The sequence below is a fragment of the Plectropomus leopardus genome, chromosome 24, assembly GCF_026936395.1.
Source record: "Plectropomus leopardus strain MGB_pleo_1.0 chromosome 24, ASM2693639v1, whole genome shotgun sequence".
Taxonomy (NCBI): Eukaryota; Metazoa; Chordata; class Actinopteri; order Perciformes; family Serranidae; genus Plectropomus; species Plectropomus leopardus.
In genome coordinates this window covers 2,194,782-2,210,615 of record NC_142199.1, presented here as the reverse complement: position 1 = coordinate 2,210,615, position 15,834 = coordinate 2,194,782, and the positions used below count along the sequence as shown (strand labels likewise).

Below are 15,834 nucleotides of genomic sequence, written 5' to 3'. Positions count from 1 at the left end.
ACATTAATTTAATGAAGTAAATTAAAGGTAAGGCGGAGTTACAGCGGTAATTTGGTTACCTTTAGACATATCTGATGGTTACTTTGTATAAAAAATGTATAGGTAATTAAAAATACTAAAAAGCATTAGTGGATCTTTATAAGGCCTGTATATATTATGGCAGACTATATATTTATTATTCTAATTTCTACTTATGTTTATATTGTGCTGTACACAATGCACAATGCAATGTTGCATAAGGAATATTTTACATATTTCCATTTTTATTTTTTTTACATATAGGTGTGCTGTTTAAAAATACTGCACAGATTTTCTACTTTTACTAATGCATATATTTTCTTTTCTCTTATATTTTAACCTATTTCTCATGTAATGCTTCTTAATTTTACTACTATGATTCTCTACTTACATGAGAGCGATTATAACAAATCACAGTTCCCACCCCCAGCAAATTTTACATTACATATATATATATATATAAGCTTAACGCACATGATAAATAAAATAATAATAGTAATCACACATCTTATTTTCATTTTTTGTCATTTTTAATACTATTTTTACTTTATATTGACTATAATGAATCACAATTTCCACAGGAAATTGTTTATTGATCAAACTTTGAATTTATTAAATTTTTTTTTTTTAATTTAATTTATTTTTTACATATATGTTTAAAATTGAAGCTATTTTATTTTATGTTTTTGCTGTACATATTTTATTTTATCTTTTATGATTTTAAATTTAAATTTAGTTTTACATTTTCACTTATTTCTTATTTCGATTTCTCTGCTTACATCAGAGCGACTGTCGACAATTACAAGTTCAATGCATCAAGGAAAAAAAGAAAACAAATCAATTTCATCTGTACAAAAATATGAGATAAAAAGTACAATTAAAAACTAATATGCATGTACTAGATGCTTGCATGCTAATTTGGGGGATTTCAGCACAGAAGAAACTGAACGAGAAAATCAACAAAAAAACAATACAAAGGAAAACAAACTGTGAAATGAAATGAATGAAAACTATGAAATGTAACCACCGTGCACAGCAGATGACAAACTGTCACTTTGACTATAGATTTGATTCACATGACTTTTCTGAGAGTGTCGTTAAGACGACAACAACTGATGATTGTGTCTCAGAGAAATCACATTTAAAAGAACAAATAACAATGATGCAGCTGGCTCTGGGGATTTTTCATCCAGTTGAAGCTTTTTGGAGACTTTTCCAGTGATTTTTCTTATTTTTTTTAAGCAAAAATGAAAAAAAAATTTGCTTTTATTTTAGATGTCAGTTGATTTCCTGTCCCCACATTGCTGCATCACTCTGACTTGATCCATCAAGCAGAAACAAGAAACCGCCCACCTTTTACCTCATTTGAACTGTGAACATACATTTTAAAGGACGTTTCAGGTCATAACTGAAGAATCCAAATATGATTTAAAGGGTATTAATTTAGTCTTTTTAAAGTGACAGTTTTTTCTACAAACAAGTAAGACATAATTATCCAAAAAAGTGTCTGCAGCTGCTCTGCTTCCCTCTGCAGCACCTTAAACAACAGAGTGTATTTTGTAATCATTAAGCTGAACTCTGCTCAGGTGTCTGTCGGGTTTTTTGAGTTCGGTTTGTTGTGTTTTATTGAAAAAAAGGGTCACATGCCATGTCAATATAATTATTAACCATTTACAGCTCCACTTTTATTTGATCTCCAGACACAGAACTGACAAATAAAGACAAAAAAACATTGCATTTAACCCTCTAAAACTTGGATCAACATCAGTTTTCTTGTGCTGCTTTCAGACGCCTTCAGACGAGTCTTTAAAGCTTTGACCTCTTTCAAAACACGACGAAAAAAGGCAATGAACAACTCTTAAGAAATGAACCACAAGTTGTAAGAAATCAATAGATTTGTTAAATTATTTTCAAAAATATTAAATTATATTTAAAATGATTTCTGATTAAAATAGTAAAATATTCTGAATCATTTTATAAAAGCATTATATTTTTCATATTCCTTGTGTAATTTTCCTGTTTATTTTACTTTCTGATTTTATTTTTGTTTTGTGTTTCTTTCCAATTTTTTAGTAATTTTTTTAGTTTTTTTTTTTTTCCTGATTTCTTGATTATTTTTGGCCATTTATTTCATCGTTGCTCATTGCCTTCTTCTTGTGTTTTTAAAAGAAATCAAACAATTTGCAGATTTCAAAGACTTGAAGCCACATGCATACAGCTGCAGTGCTGTATATATACAGCGTGGTTACAAGACAAATCATTTATCTATGATTTTTTCAACAGAGACTTTTGTGCAATTTTTTATCAGAACATGTTTTTAAACAAAATAAAAGTTAACTCACAGGCCGGTTCTGTCTTTGCACAGTAAACATGATGCGTCATTAAAAGTTAAAAGAGTTTTTGCAGATCATTATGATGTCACAGTGAAGTTGACCTTTGACCTTTTTTGGATGTAAAATGTCAGTACCTGATTATTTTATTCTTTTAGAGAGCTGTGTTACATTTGTGTCGATTAGCTTATGAATTCCTGAGTTACAGCCAAAAACACGAGGTCACACTGACATTGATCTTAGACTTTCGTACCATTAACTGTCATCGGTTTAACTTTCAGCCCAAGTGGACTTTGTGACCAAGAGAATCAAAATCATTGATCAAAAATGCTATTTTTTCCATAAAAATATTCATATAAAATATGAGGAGTATTAAAATACAATAAAAGAGGTGTGTCCTGCAAAAGCACTGACTCTGATTCTCTTGGTCACATGACCTGGAAGCTGTCAAAATATTGAAAACAACATTGACCTTGTGTCAAAGTAATTTGTTGAAAACCTTGCCTTGCAGAGGAGAGCTGGCCGTCCTGTACTGCCAACATGAGCACCTTACTGGAGAGGACAAAAGTGCACGAGGTGATGAATAAAAACAGACTCAGCATCAGACAGATCCGCCTTCATGTATCTGCAACATAAACACAGGTGGAGGCGAAGTCCAAAGTCATTATTACAACATTCAGTCTTTTCAATGAATACACAGTACATCACAGCTCCCCAACAGTTTGTCCACAACAAAACAACGCTCTTTATCTCCGTCACTGCGTCCAACCCGCAGGCCTCGCGCATCATCGGACACAACACGCAAGTTCATATAGAAAGCTCAGTTAACAGCTCGTGCCATTAGCCGGGGCACTCAGCCAATGACGTTTGGCATGTTGAAAAAATGTCACAAAGTGCAAGGCTATAATAGCAAGGCCAAAAATGTCCTGAAAACAGCTGGAAACATCCCAGAACAGCCTGCTGAGACGCACCATAGCATAGAAAGTTGCAAAAAGGGCCAAAAACACCATCATTTAGCACGTGGAAAGAAAACACTGAATGTGCATACTAGAGATGTCAACACCTGCACGTGTAAACGGGTACACGGATAACAAATCATAACCGTTCAGAAAAATCAATCACCGTTTACACGTCATTTTTTCCTCTCCTCCTCCTCGTTCATTTCTCACCAATAGTATTTTTAGGGGTGATAATGTTGCCTGAAAGCTTAAGATAATAACATTAACTAACTATACACTTAAATGTTCCCACTAATGCAGTTATCCGCATACATAATAGATGCACAGGTGGCAATGTTACGTTGATATTAAAAAAAACGCAGCCACAGCCAGTGTCGCGTCACTTCAAGTTGACTCGGGGCCGCACGGACAACAAGCAACAAGCGATGAACAGGCGGAGCTTAAAAAAATATATTGTACAAAAGTGATCATCAAAATTGATGATTTTATTTTCATCTCATTTTACTTTCTGTCATAAGTAGGTCTAAGCCTTAAATGGTGAGGTGGATTGCCTACTTTTTAAGTTCTGTTCGCTGAATAAACGTTTCTGTGTGATAACTAACTGCTGTAATGGCTTTGATTTAATGAGATTAGGAGGTATTTGAATGCAGACAGAACCATCTAGTGGTTATGTAGCGCAACTGCGATAGAAAAAGATCATAAATCGTGTAACCGGGTCCACGTCGGTTAGAAGTCCCGTTTACACGTGTAGAAAAAATTGTAAACGTTGACACTCCCAGTGCATACACTATTAAACACACAGAAAAACTGCTAGCGCTTGCTCTCTTTATTTGCTGGTTAATATCAGATTTTACACTTGTAATATTAGGAAAACAATTTGTAATACGTACATTTAGACAGGTTTGGGTAATTATTGTAAACAATAATAATAATTAGAAAAATAATCAGTTATTCTCACTTAATGCATTTTTCTGGAATTTCATCACTGTGGGAGCCATATAAAACCATGACTACCCATTTAAAATAAATATATTTGGGGTTTTATTCAAGGATTTCAAGGACGCACCCTGGTCAAATCTATAAAGCATTGTGTGTAGGATATTACAAATTCAAAAACATGATCAACTTCAGCTAAACAGTGCGCTAAAACATGTTTCTGAAAACATTTAAGGTGAGAAACAGCCAGTAACAGAATCTAGATTCATATTTAATCTGTTCAGCTGAGTATCAGGGTTCATTTTTACCAAGACGTTTCCAGGCCTCGTCCATGAGTTCAAGGCAAATCTTTAAGCCCATACTCTCTGAAAACACCACAAACACTCCTTATTGGCTCATTTTCTTTAACTTGCTTTATAATATATACTTTATTTTTATGTTATTAATTAATTCAGAAGGGGATTAAAACTGAATATGTATATATAATTTAGGGAGTGTTTATTAGTATTGAGAGGGGAGGGGAGAGGCACGTCAAATCTTGTTTTAAGAACTAGGCAGACTTAGGATTTGTTTTTTGGCTTAGGAGAGGGGCATACAACTTTGAATGGCTGTTTTTGTTTCTTTTTTACTTTTTTAAACTTTTTTTTTATTGTAAAAGAAAACATTTTTCAGGATTTTGCCATTGTTTTCTTTTATTTTTTCTAGTTAATTTTTGGTAATATTTAAGGAAAACATTGTGGAGATTTTATTTTATTTGGGGTTGGTGCTCGGTGCTCATCATTTTAGCAATTTCAAGAGGGCCTTTGCTTCGCTGGCCAAGAAAAAAAAACATACTTCTGCATAAAAGCCAGTATCGTGAGGATGTGCTTTTGTCGTCCATCATCTGAACATTGTAGTTTGATCGCAGCAGACCCTCATCAGTGACACCAGCCATCGCATCGCCACCGAGCCGAGGAGAGGCGGAGTCGTCTTTTCCTACGTCCTGAGTCTCCCTCACATCTTTCCTTGGCCTCGTGATGTTTTCTGTGGACAAGAAGGAAAAGGAAAAGCCCATTATGGTTTGCCTCAGAAACCTCTCCAGCATACGACATCTCTCTGCCCTTAGACCCTCACATCACCTGAGGAAAAACTCCCAAAAAGAAACCCCTTTAATGGGGAAAGAAAAAGGAAGAAACCTCAAGAAGAGCGGCAGAGGATGATGAGGGATCCCTCTTCCAGGACGGACAGACGTCTAATTGATGTCGTAAATATGTAAAAATGTTTTGTCCCGGGGGAGGTACTCTCAACACTAACTAGCTGAATCATCACAGTCTTACCAGAACCAAATCAACTGAAACAAAAGCTAGTAAAAGTCTATAGACTATCCCCTAGAGGGTAGATAGATAGATTGATAAATATGAGACCGGGTCACGGGGACAACAGGCAGAGCAGAGCACTCCAGACGTCCCTCTCCCCAGCAACACTTTCCTCCTTCATGGCCTCCCAAACACCCGAGTTTTTGCTTTGGCGACTGCCTCAGCTGCAGCCCTTCAGGCCAACCAGTGCAGTCCAGGAAAACACCTCTCTGTTGGGTTTCCACCAGCAGGTGTGTAGGTTGCGGTCTGACGCCTGACAGCTTCCCACACCCCACTGGTTTCTACCCGCAGTACCTAAAACAAAGTATTTGTTTTGGTATGCGAGGCCGCTTGCAAAGACAGGCACTGGCGACCTTCGGACCACAGCTTTTAGCAGCTGCCTCCACAAAGGAGGTACTGACCATGGACCACTTAGAGTCCATGTTCACATCCTCCCCCAGGATGGCCTTCAGGCCAACCGGTGCAGTCCAGGAAAACACCTCTCTGTTGGGTTTCCACCAGCAGGAGTGTAGGTTGCGGTCTGACGCCTGACAGCTTCCCGCACCCCACTGGTTTCTACCCGCAGTACCTAAAACAAAGTATTTGTTTTGGTATGCGAGGCCGCTTGCAAAGACAGGCACCGGCGACCTTCAGACCACAGCTTTTAGTAGCCGCTTCCACAATGGAGGTACTGAACACGGACCACTTGGAGTCCATGTTCACATCCTCCCCCGGGATGTACAGGAAAAAGCCCTTCAGGAGGAATCGATGATGCCAGGGGTCTGCACGCCCAGACCACCCTCCCCTTCATGCTGCCCGGCTGCCCAGCCCTGATTAGAACCATGCGGGCCACTGGGCCAACCAATGTAGTCTAGGCAAACACAACCCACCGTTGGTCTCCACCAACAGGTTTACGGTAGTCATAACTCTCCCCTAGAGAGTAACCTGTGCCATTTACTGGCTTTTATTCAAAGCAAAGTCACAGCAACTGCCTCAGCTAAAGCCCTTCAGGCCAACCAATGTAGTCTAGGCAAACTCACCCCACCACTGGTGTCCACCAACAGGTTAACGATGGCCGTCCGAACCCAAAGAGTTCCCTGAACTGCTGGCTTACTCCCACAGTATCCGAGGTTGTTGCTGCAACTAGTAGGTAACTACAGTCCGTCCAACAAACCTCACTGATAGTTTCTCACCAGCAGCTTAGGCTTCCGTCTGAATCCGAACAGCTTCCCGCACCGATGGCTTCCACCAGCAGTCACAGCACCTGCCTCAGCTAAAGCCCTCCAGGCCAACCAATGTAGTCTAGGCAAACTCACCCCACCGTTGGTGTCCACCAACAGGTTTGCGGTTGCCGTCCGAACCCAAAGAGTCCCCTGAACTGCTGGCTTACTCCCACAGTATCCGAGGTTGTTGCTGCAACTAGTAGGTAACTACAGTCCGTCCAACAAACCTCACTGATAGTTTCTCACCAGCAGCTTAGGCTTCCGTCTGAATCCGAACAGTTTCCCGCACTGATGGCTTCCACCAACAGGTGTTTAGGTTTCCATCTTAAGCCAGACGGATTACCACACTGCTGGCCTACTCCCACCAACTCAATGATAGTTTCTCACCAGCAGCTTTTTGGGTTGCTGTCTGAAGTCCGACAGCTTCCCCCACCATGGGTGTCCACCAGCAAGTTTTAGGTTTCAGTCTGAAGCCCGAGGGCTGCCACACCACTGATAATTTCTCACCAGAGGGTAGGCTTCCGTCGTGATCCAGAGATCCATCCGCAACACTGGTGTCCAGCCACTGTTTTTAAGGCTGTTTGCAGAGACTACAGATCCTGAACATGGATCAATTGGATTCCAATTTCCAATTATACCGTATTTCAGCTAATCCCTAAACATATCTGCATTTTAATGCAGATCAAATGCAACAAAGGTGGTAAAAGTCTACAGACTCTACCCTAGTGCACAACCTTTGCCATTTACTGCCTTTTATTCAAGGCCGGGTCACAGGGACAACAGGCAGAGCAGAGTACTCTAGAGGTCCCTCTCCCCAGCACCACTTTCCTCCTTCATGGCCTCCCAAACACCCGAGTTTTTGCTTTGGCGACTGCCTCAGCTGCAGCCCTTCAGGCCAACCGGTGCAGTCCAAGAAAACACCTCTCTGTTGGGTTTCCACCAGTAGGTGTGTAGGTTGCGGTCTGACGCCTGACAGCTTCCCACACCCCACTGGTTTCTACCCGCAGTACCTAAAACAAAGTATTTGTTTTGGTATGCGAGGCCGCTTGCAAAGACAGGCACCGGCGACCTTCGGACCACAGCTTTTAGTAGCCGCTTCCACAATGGAGGTACTGAACATGGACCACTTGGAGTCCATGTTCACATCCTCCCCCGGGATGCACAGGAAAAAGCCCTTCAGGAGGAATTGATGATGCCAGAGGTCAGCACACCCAGGGCACCCTCCCCTTCATGCTGCCCGGCTGCCCAGCCCTGATTACAACCATGTGGGCCACTGGGCCAACCAATGTTGTCTAGGCAAACACAACCCACCGTTGGTCTCCACCAACAGGTTTACGGTAGTCATAACTCTCCCCTAGAGAGTAACCTGTGCCATTTACTGGCTTTTATTCAAAGCAAAGTCACAGCAACTGCCTCAGCTAAAGCCCTTCAGGCCAACCAATGTAGTCTAGGCAAACTCACCCCACCACTGGTGTCCACCAACAGGTTAACGATGGCCGTCCGAACCCAAAGAGTCCCCTGAACTGCTGGCTTACTCCCACAGTATCCGAGGTTGTTGCTGCAACTAGTAGGTAACTACAGTCCGTCCAACAAACCTCACTGATAGTTTCTCACCAGCAGCTTAGGCTTCCGTCTGAATCCGAACAGCTTCCCGCACCGATGGCTTCCACCAGCAGTCACAGCACCTGCCTCAGCTAAAGCCCTTCAGGCCAACCAATGTAGTCTAGGCAAACTCACCCCACCGTTGGTGTCCACCAACAGGTTTGCGGTTGCCGTCCGAACCCAAAGAGTCCCCTGAACTGCTGGCTTACTCCCACAGTATCCGAGGTTGTTGCTGCAACTAGTAGGTAACTACAGTCCGTCCAACAAACCTCACTGATAGTTTCTCACCAGCAGCTTAGGCTTCCGTCTGAATCCGAACAGCTTCCCGCACCGATGGCTTCCACCAGCAGTCACAGCACCTGCCTCAGCTAAAGCCCTTCAGGCCAACCAATGTAGTCTAGGCAAACTCACCCCACCGTTGGTGTCCACCAACAGGTTTGCGGTTGCCGTCCGAACCCAAAGAGTCCCCTGAACTGCTGGCTTACTCCCACAGTATCCGAGGTTGTTGCTGCAACTAGTAGGTAACTACAGTCCGTCCAACAAACCTCACTGATAGTTTCTCACCAGCAGCTTAGGCTTCCGTCTGAATCCGAACAGTTTCCCGCACTGATGGCTTCCACCAACAGGTGTTTAGGTTTCCATCTTAAGCCAGACGGATTACCACACTGCTGGCCTACTCCCACCAACTCAATGATAGTTTCTCACCAGCAGCTTTTTGGGTTGCTGTCTGAAGTCCGACAGCTTCCCCCACCATGGGTGTCCACCAGCAAGTTTTAGGTTTCAGTCTGAAGCCCGAGGGCTGCCACACCACTGATAATTTCTCACCAGAGGGTAGGCTTCCGTCGTGATCCAGAGATCCATCCGCAACGCTGGTGTTCAGCCACTGTTTTTAAGGCTGTTTGCAGAGACTACAGATCCTGAACATGGATCAATTGGATTCCATGTCCGCATCCTCCCCCAGGAGGGGCGGGATGTTGCCAAAGTCCCGCCCGACAGGCACTCGCCTACAAGCACCACCACCCTCCCGGTCTGACTCCGGGGGGACCCGGTGTCCCTTATCTAGCTTTTACCGCAACTGCCTCATCTAAAGCCCTTCAGGCCAACCAATATAGTCTAGGCAAACTCACCCCACCACTGGTGTCCACCAACAGGTTAACGATGGCCGTCCGAACCCAAAGAGTCCCCTGAACTGCTGGCTTACTCCCACAGTATCCGAGGTTGTTGCTGCAACTAGTAGGTAACTACAGTCCGTCCAACAAACCTCACTGATAGTTTCTCACCAGCAGCTTAGGCTTCCGTCTGAATCCGAACAGCTTCCCGCACCGATGGCTTCCACCAGCAGTCACAGCACCTGCCTCAGCTAAAGCCCTCCAGGCCAACCAATGTAGTCTAGGCAAACTCACCCCACCGTTGGTGTCCACCAACAGGTTTGCGGTTGCCGTCCGAACCCAAAGAGTCCCCTGAACTGCTGGCTTACTCCCACAGTATCCGAGGTTGTTGCTGCAACTAGTAGGTAACTACAGTCCGTCCAACAAACCTCACTGATAGTTTCTCACCAGCAGCTTAGGCTTCCGTCTGAATCCGAACAGTTTCCCGCACTGATGGCTTCCACCAACAGGTGTTTAGGTTTCCATCTTAAGCCAGACGGATTACCACACTGCTGGCCTACTCCCACCAACTCAATGATAGTTTCTCACCAGCAGCTTTTTGGGTTGCTGTCTGAAGTCCGACAGCTTCCCCCACCATGGGTGTCCACCAGCAAGTTTTAGGTTTCAGTCTGAAGCCCGAGGGCTGCCACACCACTGATAATTTCTCACCAGAGGGTAGGCTTCCGTCGTGATCCAGAGATCCATCCGCAACGCTGGTGTCCAGCCACTGTTTTTAAGGCTGTTTGCAGAGACTACAGATCCTGAACATGGATCAATTGGATTCCAATTTCCAATTATACCGTATTTCAGCTAATCCCTAAACATATCTGCATTTTAATGCAGATCAAATGCAACAAAGGTGGTAAAAGTCTACAGACTCTACCCTAGTGCACAACCATTGCCATTTACTGCCTTTTATTCAAGGCCGGGTCACAGGGACAACAGGCAGAGCAGAGTACTCTAGAGGTCCCTCTCCCCAGCACCACTTTCCTCCTTCATGGCCTCCCAAACACCCGAGTTTTTGCTTTGGCGACTGCCTCAGCTGCAGCCCTTCAGGCCAACCAGTGCAGTCCAGGAAAACACCTCTCTGTTGGGTTTCCACCAGCAGGTGTGTAGGTTGCGGTCTGACGCCTGACAGCTTCCCACACCCCACTGGTTTCTACCCGCAGTACCTAAAACAAATGTTTGTTTTGGTATGCGAGGCCGCTTGCAAAGACAGGCACTGGCAACCTTCGGACCACAGCTTTTAGCAGCTGCCTCCACAAAGGAGGTACTGACCATGGACCACTTAGAGTCCATGTTCACATCCTCCCCCAGGATGGCCTTCAGGCCAACCGGTGCAGTCCAGGAAAACACCTCTCTGTTGGGTTTCCACCAGCAGGAGTGTAGGTTGCGGTCTGACGACTGACAGCTTCCCACATCCCACTGGTTTCTACCCGCAGTACCTAAAACAAATGTTTGTTTTGGTATGCGAGGCCGCTTGCAAAGACAGGCACTGGCGACCTTTGAACCACAGCTTTTAGCAGCCGCTTCCACAATGGAGGTACTGACCATGGACTACTTGGAGTCCATGTTCACATCCTCCCCCGGGATGCACAGGATATAGCCCTTCAGGAGGAATTAATGATGCCAGGGGTCAGCACACCCAGGGCACCCTCCCCTTCATGCTGCCCGGCTGCCTAGCCCTAAAGATACTTCAGAAGTAGAGAGGCGTCTTTCAACCTACCGCTGAAGCTGACACTGCAGATGTAATTGAGCAGTTTCCTCCCTTCTGTCAGGTCCATCTCGAGGCAGGTCCTGGAATTTTTGGGCCGCATTCCATGCCAATCACAAACTGGACCTTCCCCTCCTGCTCGTACTGGGAATCGATGCTGATACACTCCTGACCTGAGAGACACGCACAGGGAGGACAGACAGATTTATTATTTACAGGGAAAATTCACTTTTCCTCATTCCAATGAAGCTAGAACAGCAACAGTAAGTTTTGATATTGAAAATAAACACCCCTCAACCCCAAAGACAAAATGGTGACCAAAAGTTGATACTTAAAAGGGAGTGGAAATAAACTGTCATACAAAAAAATAAATAAATAAATAATAGTGACATGAAGACGGTGTTGAGACGGTAAGGTGCTACAACTACCCGAGGACAGCAACTGACACCCTGAACTTTTATTGTAAATAAAATTTAATTATAACTTCAGTAAACAAGTATCTAAACAACTGGCAGCCATGTGTTTACGTAAACAAAAGATGACAGTACGCTCAAGGAGTTTTACATGGAGAGTTTGGAGCTCGGTCAGAAGTTTGATTTATAGGGCGGTCTTGTATTCTAACATGAGGCTGGTGCTTTTTTCTGTCAATTTTCTTTTAGAAATATATCACAAAATTTGTCATCAACTCCCAAGAAACTGTCAATTGTTCAACAATTTTTCCTGCTTATTCATAGGACACATCATGTTTCATCAACATCTACGGGTCCTGCATTCACACCTTAGACTGTAATTCATTTTTTTTCTCCAGTATTTTGTTTGTATTGTGAAGAATGTTTGATATCAAAGCGATGATCAACAGGCTGTGGAAATAGTTTTTTTTTCAACTTTTGAGCATTTACAGTAAGGCTATAAAAATTTCCTTCTCTACTGCAAAACATTGGCACCAAATGCTAATCCACTGACAAGCAGTAAAAGTTTTGCACAGACTTTTAATTATTTTAACTTTGCTGCGGGAGTTATTTTTAAATAACAAACATGCAAAGTAGGTTTTTGATGTTGTTGTTGTCATTTATTGTGACAGTACACCTAGCGGAAACAGTACTGAAAAATAGTATAAAAGACCAATTTCAAGGCAAAAGCCCAGAATGACACCCAGAAATAATACATTTCAATGTTTTTATGCTTTAAAGGCTGTAGTAGTTTAAGTGGTTTTCAATAGTTTGTTATGCACTTACAGGAATGAATCTAACTATTTTGTTTACACGGTGTATTTTAAACTTATTATTTGGATCTGAGCTGGAAATGCCAAGATTATACAAACGTACATAATCTTCCCAAAATTTAGCCAAAATGCATGAACACAGCCAAAATTACCGAAAAATGAAGACTGAAAAGCGCATTACATGCACCAAGCAGTCTCTAACAACACAATAACAATAACAATAACAAAGCAGACACTGCGGTCTGAAACACAAACACCAACAAACAACGGCATGTCTGAAACAGCTGATCGCCAGCACAAACAGCCTTTACCAAGAAAAACAATCAACATGATCAACTCACCGACGATGTTTTCATCCGGCGGCTGTTAGCTTGAATCCAACCCAGCAACAATGCACCGAGTCCACCGGGGCCGTGTGAAATGATGACAAAGTCCAATGTTGGAACAGGAAAACTCACAAATATTCCCAAAACTGTCCCTGGATGTCCTCTCCTCTCTGTTTTAGCGCACTTCGACTTGAACTTTTTCGATCATGTTAGCTAACACACGGCTAACGTTAGCTAGCTTAGGCTACAAAAAACACATCCAACCGCGCTTCAAGTTCCGCAAACACGATCCGGACTGACGGCGGGGACGGTAATTTTGCCTCCGTTTGATTTTAAATCGACTTTGGACTTTGTTTTTTTGGCTTGTTTACCAAGTAGCAGCAGTATTTTTTGGCGTGTTCGCGGAGTAGCAGCAGCGAATCAAACTGGCAAACAGAGGCTCAACTCCCGCCTCTGAGATTTATCACTTCCGTTTCCCGCGTCATTGCGTCACAGAGGGGCGGGGCCGATTAGGGGGTACTTCCGCGCCGGAATCAACGACAGCGCAAACAGGCTGCAGTGCCCCGCTGGTGCTACTTGCTGTTGAGGAGGGGAACCCCCTTGACAGTTAAGGGAGCCCTTCACACTTTATTTTTTCGCAATCAAGACACAAACTTTAAGAAATTTAACGAAACAGCAAACACGCGCGTTCAGTCAGACTCTGAGTGAAAATGCATCAGGTGTGCGTCCCACAGGACATGTTCAAGGACCGTCGGAAATTCAAAAATTCAACCACAATTTATTGTTTTTACAGTCTCTGGCTTTTAAAACTGTTATAATTTTGGCGAGTTTAAACATTTTGGCGGGTCCGCAGGTTTGGAAAGCATGTTATCTTCGAAAAATACCCAAAACATTTTAAAAGAATTGTGATTCTATTTTTTAAATAAAAAAAGAAAGAAAAAAACTTTAAAGAAAAAAAAAATATATATATATATATATATATGTATATATGTATATGTGTATGTAAGTGTCAAAAGATCAAAAGATTTCAAGAAAAAAAAGAAAAAAATCACTAAACATTTTAAAGGAAAAAAACATACCACAAATTTTAAAATATAAAACGTCTTCCAAACCCACAGGCATGTTTCCTTAAAAAATCCACCCACATATTGTGTATGTTGACTGATATTGGAAAAGTTGATCTGCAGGAGACAAAAGTATTTAAAGCAATACAGAATGCCTGAAAGCATTGCTGTATTACAGTTCATAAGAGCCTATTTTATACTTTTAATTGTCAATTATCGCCTGAAATTTGTTTTTCTTTACATAAAAATACATTTAAGCCATAAATCAGTGCATAAAACTTCCCCAGAATGCAAAAAATTAGGTGTTTGATGCCACGTGGCTCCCAGAAACCTTTTCTCACGTAACAACAGCTTTGTTTATGCTTGGCTCGAGTCCTGACACCAAACTGTAAAATAACATTATGCAATCAAACAGGTAACCAGGAAACTCTTTTACTTTAAATGAGACTGGGATTGGTGGAAGGTGTTTATTTTCACTAAAGCTCATCTGTTGAGGCATAATTATATCACAATGTCTGTTTGTTTTTTTGACAAAAACTGATGAAAAAAACACAGACACAAACTTTGGTTTTGATTGTGTTTTTATTGTGAGCATTGTGTGTTTATTAGAGCCATACTGAGAGTAGCGTAAAAAATGTGGTAAGAGCGCACTCTGCTGGACAAACTGCAGAATGCAACCACTTCAAAACCAACCAGCAGCATTTTCTGCATTATATGGTCTGTGAGTTTTCCTTTCAGTGCATTCATAATCTGGGAGCTTTTGAGCGCACGGCTTAATGCAGCATGTTGTTTTCATTTATGTCCGACATCCGTTTGACATTTGGATGTGTGTGTTTTCCTCCTCGGCTGAGTGACGGAGTCACTTCAGCAGATAACCAGCTCGCAGTCAGACCCCCTCTTGTTCTCTGAAAATCTAATTTTTTGAATAAATATATATTAATTCCCCCTAAGGTATTTGAACGTTGTAAAATATTTCGTTGTTGACATATGCTCTTTTTTCTGCAAAGGCATTGTATGTTTTTGCTCTGCACGAAACATTCATACCTAATTTTCATGTAATCTTCTGTCACCTTTTACTTATTTCTTAAAATTTGTGAGACTTTTCTTGCAAAGTTGGTTGCTGATTTGCTCAAGTTTGAAAAAATTATTAGTAACGAGGTCACAGCTCGTCTGAATCTCAGCCAATCAGGGTCAAGCAGAAAGGTCGTGTGGTTTATCAGAAAGGTCAGACTCTGAGTGAAAATGCATCAGGTGTGCGTCCCACAGGATATGTTCAAGGACCGTCGGAAATTCAAAAATTCAACCACAATTTATTGTTTTTACAGTCTCTGGCTTTTAAAACTGTTATAATTTTGGCGAGTTTAAACATTTTGGCGGGTCCGCAGGTTTGGAAAGCATGTTATCTTAGAAAAATACCCAAAACATTTTAAAAGAATTGTGATTCTATTTTTTAAATAAAAAAAAGAAAGAAAAAAACTTTAAAGAAAAAAATATATATGTATATATATGTATATGTGTATGTAAGTGTCAAAAGATCAAAAGATTTCAAGAAAAAAAAGAAAAAAAATCACTAAACATTTTAAAGGAAAAAAACATACAAATTTTAAAATATAAAACGTCTTCCAAACCCACAGGCACGTTTCCTTAAAAAATCCACCCACATATTGTGTATGTTGACTGATATTGGAAAAGTTGATCTGCAGGAGACAAAAGTATTTATAGCAATACAGAATGCCTGAAAGCATTGCTGTATTACAGTTCATAAGAGCCTATTTTATACTTTTAATTGTCAATTATCGCCTGAAATTTGTTTTTCTTTACATAAAAATACATTTAAGCCATAAATCAGAGCATAAAACTTCCCCAGAATGCAAAAAATTAGGTGTTTGATGCCACGTGGCTCCCAGAAACCTTTTCTCACGTAACAACAGCTTTGTTTATGCTTGGCTCGAGTCCTG

The 15,834-nt window shown here is 41.8% G+C and overlaps 1 long non-coding RNA gene across 1 annotated transcript; it reads right to left on the bottom strand.

The window, feature by feature from the left end:
• Window positions 1–1,675: 1,675 nt before the first annotated feature.
• LOC148185456 (uncharacterized) lies at window positions 1,676–13,271 on the bottom strand. The gene is made up of 4 exons (XR_015775929.1): window positions 12,828–13,271; window positions 11,277–11,437; window positions 5,078–5,266; window positions 1,676–2,973 (listed from the first exon to the last, which is right to left on the bottom strand). It is a non-coding gene; the product is annotated as an uncharacterized LOC148185456 (long non-coding RNA).
• Window positions 13,272–15,834: the final 2,563 nt, after the last annotated feature.